The following is a 10,817-nucleotide window of genomic DNA, read 5'->3' as shown; positions in this document are numbered from 1 at the left end:
AAAAAAAAAAAAAAAAAAAAAGACACAGGACAGGGTGCACCAGATCGACTGTCCTCTGCTCCAAATAATAACAACAATAATTTCATTTTTAAAATTTATTGTTCTTTATTTTTCATTTTTGTTTGAGACAGAGTCTTGATCTTTTGCCCAGGCTGGAGTGCAATGGCGCAATCTCGGCTCACTACAACCTCTGCCTCCCACGTTTAAGAGATTCTCCTGCCTCAGCCTCCTGAGTAGCTGGGATTACAGGCATCTTCCACCAAGCCCGGGTAATTTTGTATTTTTAGTAGAGATGGAGTTTCACCATGTTGGCCAGGCTGGTTTTGAACTCTTGATCTCAGGTGATCCACCCACCTCGGCCTCCCGAAGTGCTGGGATTACAGGCATGAGCCACTGCGCCCAGCCGATTTTATTTATTTATTTATTTTTGAGACAGAGTCTCACTCTGTCGCCCGGGCCGCAATGCAATGGCGCGATCTCCACTCACTGCAACCTCCACCTCCCGGGTTCCAGTGATTCTGCTGCCTCAGCCTACTAAGTAGCTGGGATTACAGGCGCGCACTAAGCCAGGCTAATTTTGTATTTTAGTAGAGACGGGTTTTCAACATGTTGGTCAGGCTGGTCTCGAACTCCTGACCTCATGATCCGCCCCACCTTGGCCTCCCAAAGTGCTAGGATTACAGGTTTGAGCCACAGTGCCCAGCCCTCCTTTCTCTTTAAGGTAAGGAATTACAAATATAACCCATCACAGGTAAGTAACTGAAGGGCAAATGAAGTTACCTTAGCACAATGAAGATCCTTATGTTTCTTCAACAATTTATCTGCTTGCTGAATTGCCATTTTATTATTACCATTGTCAAGATAATCTATGAAAAAACAAATTATGTGACAGTTATTATACTCCTTCAACAACAAGCATAAAAAATGCACCAACTGGTATGAGATGTTTTGGAAAGTATCTTAATCTGCTATGTAAAACATCATGGAGGCAGGAAGCGGTGGCTTATGCCTGTAATCCCAGCACCTTGGGAGGCCAAGGCAGGTGGATCACTTGAGGTCAGGAGTTCAAGACCAGCCTGGCCAACATGGATAAACCCTGTCTCTAGTAAAACTACAAAAATTAGCCAGGCAGTGGTGATGTACACCTATATTCCCAGGTACTCAGGAGGCTGAGGCATGAGAATCGCTTGAACCTGGGAGGTAGAGGTTGTAGTGACCTGAGATCATGCTACTGCACTCCAGCCTGGGCAAAACAGTGAGACTCTGTCTCAGAAAAAAAGCATTAACATAAAATAATAATAATAAAACAAAATAATAAAAACATCATGGGCACAGTGCACTGTCTCACACCTGTAATCCCAGTACTTTGGGAGGCCAAGGCGGGTGAATCACTTGAGCCCAGCAATTCGAGACCAGCTCTGGCAACTTAGTGAGACCTTATCTCTAGAAGAAATATAAAAATTAGCCAGGCATGTTGCCATGCACCTGTAATCCCAGCTACTCAGGAGGCTGAGGTGGGGGTGATCATTTGAGCCTGGGAAGTTGAGGCTACAGTGTGAGCCACAGTAGTGCCACTGCACTCCAGTTTGGGCAACAGAGTGAGACCCCGATTCAAAAATACTTTTTTTTTTTAATTTAAAAAACTTTTTGAATTTTAAATAAAAACATTATGGATCTAATTTTAACTATAAATGGCTAGGACGGTCAAGAATACAAACTTATCCCAGCACTTTGGGAGGCCGAGGCGGGTGGATCATGAGGTCAGAAGATTGAGACCATCCTGGCTAACATGGTAAAATCCCATCTCTACTAAAAAATACAAAAAATTAGGCAAGTGTGGTGGCGGGCTCCTGTAATCCCAGCTACTTGGGAGGCTGAGACAGGAGAATGGCATGAACCCAGGAGGCAGGGCTTGCAGTGAGCCGAGATGGCGCCACTGCACTCCAGCCTAGACAACAGAGTGAGACTCTGTCTCAAAAAAAAGAATACAAACTTACTTGCCTATAGTCATCTCTCATCTACAAGTAATATAATCACACTATATAGTCCTTAGGGAAGATTCAAGACTATACATATTTAGATAAGATGACATTAATATTTTTATCTATAGATAATTGAGTTTAGTCACCAAAACCTTAAAATCTTTTAAAATTAAAACCAAAAAAGAAGCCTTTCTAGTATTCAAGCCTCAAATCTACCAAGTGGACTATGTTCCTTCAATAAAATATATTTAATGAGTATTGACTTTGCCACAGAGTTAAGTTTAATTTGCTGAAGAAACAAATAAGAGAAAGTTTTACCCATAAGATTGGGAGGTAGGGAATGAATTCCAATAATAGCAGGAGTAGGCAAGGATGTAGGGAAAATAGTACTTTTTTTTGAGACACGGTCTTGCTCAGTCGCCCAAGCTGGAGTGCAATGGTGCGATCTTGACTCACTGCAACCTCTGCCTCCCGAGTTCAAGCAGTTCTCCTGCTTCAGCCTCCCAAGTAGCTGGGATCACAGGTGTGCACCACCATGCCCAGCTAAATTTTATATTTTCAGTAGAGACAAGGTTTCACTATGTTGGCCAGGCTAGTCTCGAACTCATGACCTCAAGTGATCTGCCCACCTCAGCCTCCCTAAGTGCTGGGATTTCAGGCGTGAGCCACCATGCCCAGCTGATATATTTCTAATGTTAAGGAATATGGAGACCCATCACAAAATTGTGTTAGGCCGAGTGCAGTGGCTCACGCTTGCAATCCCAGCACTTAGGAAGGCTGAAGTGGGAGGATCACTTGAGGCCAGAAGTACAAGACCAGCCCAGACAACACAGCAAGACCCCACCTCTACAAAAAACTTAAAAATTTGGCCGGGCGCGGTGGTTCACGCCTGTAATCCCAGCACTTTGGGAGGCCGAGGAAGGCGGATCACAAGGTCAGGAAATCGAGACCATCCTGGCTAACATGGTGAAACCCCATCTCTACTAAAAATACAAAAAATTAGCCAGATGTGGTGGCAGGCACCTGTAGTCCCAGCTACTCGGGAGGCTGAGGCAGGAGAATGGCATGAACCCAGGAGGCGGAGCTTGCAGTGAGCCGATATTGCACCACTGCACTCCAGCCCGGGTAACAGGCGAGACTCCATCGCAAAAAAAAAAAAAATTTAAAAATGTGTCAGGTATGGCCAGGCGCAGTGGCTCACACCTGTAATCCCAGCACTTTGGGAGACCAAGGCGGGCGGATCACAAGGTCAGGAGATCGAGACCATCCTGGTTAACAGGGGGAAACCCCGTCTCTACCAAAAATACAAAAAATTAGCCGGGTGTGGTGGCAGATGCCTGGAGTCCCAGCTACTCGGGAGGCTGAGGCAGGAGAATGGCGTGAATCCGGGAGGCGGAGCTTGCAGTGAGCTGAGATCGCACCACTGCACTCCAGCATGGGTGACAGAGCAAAACTCCGTCTCAAAGAAAAAAGAATTGTCAGGTATGGTGGCGCATGCCTATAGTCCCAAGCTACTTGGGAGGTTTGCTAGAGCTCAGGAGGTAGAGGCTGCAATGAGTTATACTTGCACTACTGCACTCCAGCCTGGGTGACAGAGCAAGACCTTGTCTCAAAAAAAAAAAAAAGAAAGAAATGAGCTATCAAGCACAAAAGACAGAGAGAAAGAGAAAGACATGGAGGAAACTTATATCCATATTGCTAAGGGAAAATAAGCCAATCTGAAAAGTTATATATACACATAACTTCTACCTGGCATTCTGGAAAAGGTGAAAAACTAGAGATAGTAAAATAATCAGTGGTTGACACAGGATGGAGGCTGGGATGGATAGGTGGAGCACAGGGGATTTTTAGGGCACTGAAACATTCTGTATAATACTGTAATGGTGGATATATGTCTTCATACATTTGTCAAACCCACAGAATACACAACACAAAGAATGAAGCCTAAACTATTTATGGATTTTACTTAACAATTATGTATCATGTTGGCTCAGCAATGGTAACAAATACGTATGAATCCAAGTTGTTAACAACAAGGGAAACCATGGGGTTGGGGAGAGGGAGTAGTTGGGAACTCTGTACTTTCTACTCATTTTCTGTAAACCATAAAGCAGTTTTATGCTCTAAAAACAGTCTATTAATTATTTTTAAAAGTCTAACAGGGCCGGGCACAGTGGCTCATGCCTGTAATCCCAGCACTTTGGGAGGCTGAGGTGGGTGAATCACGAAGTCAGGAGATCGAGACCATCCTGGCTAACATGGTAAAACCCCGTCTCTACTAAAAAATACAAAAAAAATTAGCTGGGCATGGTGGCGGGTGCCTGTAGTCCCAGCTACTCGGGAGGCTGAGGCAGGAGAATGGCGTGAACCGGGGAGACGGAGCTTGCAGTGAGCCGAGATCACGCCACTGCACTCCAGTCCAGGCAACTGAGCAAGACTCCGTGTCAAAAAAAGAAAAAAAAAAAAAGGCTAACAAAAGCAAAGATTCATTTCCAGAGAAGAAAAATGAGAAGTGTTATAAATGGGAAACAGTACAGTAGCTGTCAATTCTAAATATACAAAGATGACTGAACACAGGCCAGTTCACAATCCTCACCACTACCAGGTTCCTCTTTGCTCATCAAGGTCCCATATCAGCAAAGGCACAGACAACTTAAAATAATCTATGACCCTGGTGGCTCAGAGTGTCCCAAAGAACAGAAATAAACTGTCATTTTACTATATGGTTTAAATTTTTCTGCAATGAACACTTACCTAAAACTTAGTCACATGAATGCATGAGTTCAATGCACTTAATACTGATGAGCACCAATAATGCTAGGTAAAAAGATAAGAAGCCTTACTCTGTAGGGAATCACAATTTAGAGAGGAAGGCCAAAGACCTAATATTCTGGAGAGACAATGGAAAATCACAGAAATCTAAAAGAACATAATCTTGGCCTAAATACCTAAATATCTAATACCAGTTTTCTTAAATCCTTAGCTCAGCTGACAGGCCATCGTATGTCCTTATAAACTATCTGACAAAGATAAACCAGCTCAATAAACGACACCCTCTCTTCCTCATAACTTGATGCCTATCTCATTCTGAGTCAGTTCTAAGTCACTGCTGACTCAGTGGTCCTGCAAGGTTCCAGGTTCATAGAACCGATCCTGAAGCCTTCTCAAAGGGTAAACATCTTTGATGAGACCCATCTCTGAAGGTCTGCCCATAAATGGATCAGACCAGAGGTTAGGACTATCAGGGTATTTTTCCCTTCCCCTCTGTAGTTGACAAGGTTCTGATATAATGTACCTACTTGCCCATGCCCTCTTGTCTGGGAAAGGTTTCCAGCATCCCTGCTTAAGGGGTAGGACTAGATGACCATGTCTAGACCATGTAACTGCAGCCCGCCCCAGGTTGGACATTTGATCCAAGCTGGGTAAATCAGGTTTCTTCCTGGTACTCTGTAACTATAACACTGAAAGCCAGAGTCAGTAAGCTACAAGGAACCTCAGTTGGAAAATCTTTAAAATTTTAAGTCTGAGTTTACCAGTGGCAGCTCCAGAATCTCTATTTTGAAGGCACTTTCAGGGATGCAACTTGACTGATGTGGAGCAAAGAAAGAGTTGCCTCTTGACTCTTTATTCACATAGCATTTATATAAAAATGAAAAATGTCAATTACCTTTATTGGGAAATCTAGAGAGATTAAGCTTATGGGGTGAGGCTAATGAACCCTCCCTTCTCCAGCCACAGCTTGGTGTGGCTACAGAAGTTAACATGTTGGGTTCGGGTAAGTTGATGAGTAAGCAGGAGAAAACAGTCTGAAGAACCAAGCAGTCTGGGCGCAGTGGCTCATGCCTGTAATTCCAGCACTTTGGGAGGCAGGGGCGGGCGGATCCCTTGAGGTCAGGAGATCAGCCTGGCCAACATTGGTGAAACCCCCGGTCTCTACTACAAAAAAACAAAAAACACTGGGCAAGGTGGCGCACCTGTAGCCCACACACACACGAGCTGACGGCAGAAGGCGTAAACACCGCGGCGGAGGCGGAGCTGCAGTGAGCTGAGAATCGCGGCCACTGCAGCTCGCCAGCCCTGGTGACAGAGCGAGACGCTGTCTCAAAAAAAAAAAAAAAAAAAAAAGGGCCGGGCGGCCGGTGGCCTCCAAGCCTGTATCCCAGCACTTGGGAGGCCCGAGACGGGCGCCATCATGGAGGTCAGGAGATCAGAGACCAGATCCCTGGCTGAACCAACGGTGAACCCGCCGTCTCTACTAAAAATACCAAAAACTACCGGGCCCGAAGTGGCGGGCGCCCTGTATCCCAGCTACTCCCGCGGAGGCTGAGGCAGGAGAATGGGCGTAAACCCGGGAGGCGGAGCTTGCAGTGAGCCTGAGATGCCGGCCACGCACTCCAGCCCGGGCGACCCAGAGTGAGAACCTGCTCAAAAAAAAAAAAAAAAAAAAAAAAAAAAGCACAAAAAATTAGGCTGGCGTGGTGTTGGGCGTGGTGGTACACGCCTGTAATCCCAGCTACTTGGAAGGTTGAGGCATGAGAATCACTTGAACCCAGGAGGCGGAGGTTGCAGTGAGCTGAGATTGCACCACTGCAATCCAGCCTGGGCGACACAGCAAGACTCCATCTCAAACAACAACAACAAAAAAGAACCAAGAAGAGGAAAAAACAGACACAGAGAAAAGCAGAGATGAGCAACTGAGAAAGAAACTTCAGGTCCTGACAACTTTCTCATTTCCATCAGGTCCTGGGGCACTACACTCTTGCCTTGGCAAGATTTACAGTAACCCTCTTTACTTGCGCTGGTATCAATGAGATTGTTTCTTCACCTGAAAGAGTTTAAAACACTTTACTGCATTCAGCCAGGTATCAGGCTCCCCTTTCCTGGACACCTAGGAGAGTGTGATTAATTGGCTGCTAAGTCTCTTGGGAAAGTTTATTTTCATTTTACATTACTAAATCTGTAATACAAGTTAAGTAGTCCTTGGAGAAAACAGGCCAATAAAAACGATATCCTAAGTCTGTCTTCTTAGTAAGTCTTTTTAAAAAGTTACTCAAGGGGAATTGTAGTTTGGCCATGAGGAATGGTGCTGTTCCCTTAGTAACAGGAGTCAGTCAAAATCAGCCATCCACAATCAGGCAATGGAAACAATAAAATGTACTGGTTAAAGCAATATTTTCCAAAGCATGGGTGAGTGTCATTCCAAATGAAATGCTTTTAGTCCTTGCAGACAGCCCTAGATAACACTCACAGTGAAGAGTCAATCTCTTTTTTTTTTTTTTGAGATGGAGTCTCGCTCTGTTGCCGAGGCTAGAATGCAGTGGCACGATCTCAGCTCACTGCAGCCTCCGCCTCTGGATTCAACTGGGATTGTGCTGGGATTACAGGCGTGAGTCACCACACCTGGCCCTAATCTCTTTTCTAATACTTCCTTTACATTAAGGAGAAAGTGTCAGTTTGGTGCTAGCCTACTATTTCTCTAATAATTGCTAATACCTTTTTTTTTTTTTGGAGACGGGGTCTCACTCTGTCGCCAGGCTGAAGTGCAGTGGCGTGATCTCGACTCACTGCAACCTCCACCTCCTAGACTCAAGCGATTCTCCTGCCTCAGCCTCCTGAGTAGCTGGGACTACAGGCACGCACCACCACACCCAGCTAATTTTTTTGTATTTTTACTAGAGACGGGGTTTCACCATGCTGGCCAGGATGGTCCCAATCTCTTGACCTCGTAATCTGTCCGCCTCGGCCTCCCAAAGTGCTGAAATTATAGACATGAGCCATCGCACTCGGCCTTTTTTTTTTTTTCCAGAAGGAAGGAATAGGTCCTGGAGTTTTACAAGTATCAGAATCTGGTTAATTTAATAACATTGTTTAGTTTTCATTATACTTTACTTTTATAGTTTTATTTTCCTAGAGCAAGTGATACAGGTTTTCCACTCATAGCAATAATATAGATTATTGTAAAATAAATTTAATTGTAAAAGTCACCTTGGAGAAAAATATTAATAGTACAGATAATACTACAATGCAGCTAAAATAATGAGATTAGTAAAAGAACGATAGAAATTTGGGAAGGACAGGGATAAATCATTGGCAAGACACTATCAAAATGTGTTGAATGAATACACAAGCTGCACTCTGGAGGTAACACTTCCCAAAGAAGTTACTAGTCCTTGAAGATGCAGGCAGCAGCAGGCCTGGACACATGCAGGCCTGCTGTCCACATACCCTGGAGAAGAGGTCCTGGGATTTGTTCATCCAATCTTACTGAGGGATGGATACTGACAGTAGGAAAAGTATCAATTTTGCAAATAAAAAGGAAAGTTTTTAATCTGCATGTTCTTGCAGCTGTCTTGAATGGTCTCCTTAGCAGCTGAAATAATATGCTCGTTTCTACTTACTACAAGAATTTCAGATGGGTGCAGCACACCAACATGGCACAAGTATACATCTGTAACAAACCTGCACGTTATGCACATGTACCCTAGAACTTAAAGTATAAAAAAAAAAAAAAAAAAAAAAGAATTTCAGACACTATTAAAGATATTGCCCCAACTTAGAAAACAAAAATAGAAGAGAGCTCCATCTTTAAACACTATATCCTTTACTTAAAAACCCTAAAAGTTGGAGAATAGGAGCCTTGCTTTTACCATGAATACAAATTACAGAAGAAACATTCCTTCGGTCAGCAAAGCCTTTGTTAAATACCTACCACGTGCAAGACTGCAAGGGACAAGGATGAACCTAAAAATGAATAATGACCAACCCATCCTACATTTGCCTCCCATTTATTTATTTATTTACTTATGATGGAGTCTTGCTCCGTCACCAGGCTGGAGTGCAGTGGTGCGATCTCAGCTCACTGCAACCTCCACCTCCCGGGTTCAAGTGATTCTCCTGCCTCAGCCTCCTGAGTAGCTGGGACTACAGGCACGCGCCACCACGCCCAGCTAATTTTTTTGTATTTTAGTAGAGACAGGGTTTCACCATGTTGGCCAGGATGGTCTCGATCTCCTGACCTCGTGATCCTCCCGCTTCAGCCTCCCAAAGTGCTTGGATTACAGGCGTGAGCCACCACACCTGGCCTTGCTTCCCTTTTAGTTTAAAGGTTTATTTCCCACACAGTATTCATAGCTATCTTTTTTACATGCACACCTTGTCACTCTACTCTTCTGGTTAAATCCTTTCAACGTCATCCACTGTCTTTCTTTCTTTTCACAGGTATGATTCCTCTGTCTTTAAAACAAATTTCAGTATCCTTAAAATGGATTACAAAGCTGAGTCGCTGCCCACCCCTAGCCTCATCTCACTTCCTCACTTATCTCTTCATTCCAACTACACAAGCCTTTGTTTACATCCTCAAGCGGACCAAGCTCCTTTTCTCAGGGTCTTCACCACCCTCTCACCATCTCTTTGCCTAACCCTGGTTCTCCTTTCATGTCCAAAGTAAAATATCATTTCCACAGGAAACATTTTCTTGACCTGACCCCAACATCCCAAATGCCCATATTGTATGCTCTCATGGCAAACTGTCCTATTCCTTCAAATCCCTTAACACAACTGTAATGGTGATGTGTACTGTCATTTCAAGGAGATAAGCTCCTTGAAAGCAGAAACTATGTCTGTGTTGTTTAGTACTCATTCCCTGCATCTATATTGTGTCTAACACATATCAGGCCCTGAATAAATGTTGAATGAAGGAATGCATAAACGAAAAAATGGTATAAAAAAAAGGGTAGTCTGTTAGGAAAATGAAAGATATATATATAAGATAATACAGGCCGGATGCGGTGGCTCATGCCTATAATCCCAGCAGTTTAGGAGGCCAAGGAAGGTGGATTGCTTGAGGTCATGAGTTCAAGACCAGCCTCACCAACTAGGTGAAATCCTGTCTCCACTAACAATACAAAAATTTGCCGGGTATGGTGGCAGGCGCCTGTAATCCCAACTACTTGGGAGGTTGAGGCAGGAGAATCACTTGAACCTGGGAGATGGAGGTTGCAGTGAGCGGAGATCACGCCATTGCACTCCAGCCCAGGCGACAGAGGGAGACTGCATCTCAAAAAATCCATTAAAAAAAAAAAAAAAGATAATACATACAAAGTGATCAAAGAACCAAAGGAAGTTCAAAGAACCAATGATTAGTGATGGCTACCACCTATTAAATTAGATTTTTTCCAAATCCTTTCAACTTTTTTTTTTTTTGAGACAGAGTCTAGCTTTGTCGCCCAGGCTGCAGCGCAGTGGTGCAATCCCAGCTCATCGCATCCTCCACCTCCTGGGTTCAAGGTATTCTCCTGCCTCAGCCTCCTGAGTAGCTAGGATTACTGGTGCGTATCACCATGCCCAGCTAATTTTTTTGTATTTTTAGTAGAGATGGGGTTTCACCATGTTGGCCAGGCTGGTCTGAAACTCCTGGCCTCAAGAGATCCCCCCAAGGAGGCGGAGGTTGCAGCCAGCCAAGATCGCACCATTGCGCTCCAGCCTGGGCAACAAGAGTGAAACTCCATCTCAAAAAAATAAAAAATAAAAATTTAAAAAACTAGCCAGGCATGGTGGCCTGTGCCTGTAGTGCCAGCTACTCCAGAGGCTGAGATGGGAGGATCGCTTGAGTCCAGGAGGTCGAAGCTGCAGTGAACCATGTTCACATCACTGCACTGAAGCCTGGACAACACAGCAAGACCTTGTCTCCAAAAACAGAAAAAAAAGAAATGTACTAATCTCTTCATCTTGCCCTATGTTTCAACAACTACCCTCTAATCTATGTAACAGTATTTTTGTGCGTTAAAATCTTCATTTTAAGTCTAAAATGTCAGGGTTTTTGTTGTTTTTAATTCT

The sequence above is a fragment of the Rhinopithecus bieti genome, unplaced genomic scaffold (assembly GCF_001698545.2).
Source record: "Rhinopithecus bieti isolate Rb0 unplaced genomic scaffold, ASM169854v2 scaffold_947, whole genome shotgun sequence".
NCBI lineage: Eukaryota > Metazoa > Chordata > Mammalia > Primates > Cercopithecidae > Rhinopithecus > Rhinopithecus bieti.
Note: the sequence above shows the minus strand (reverse complement) of the source record.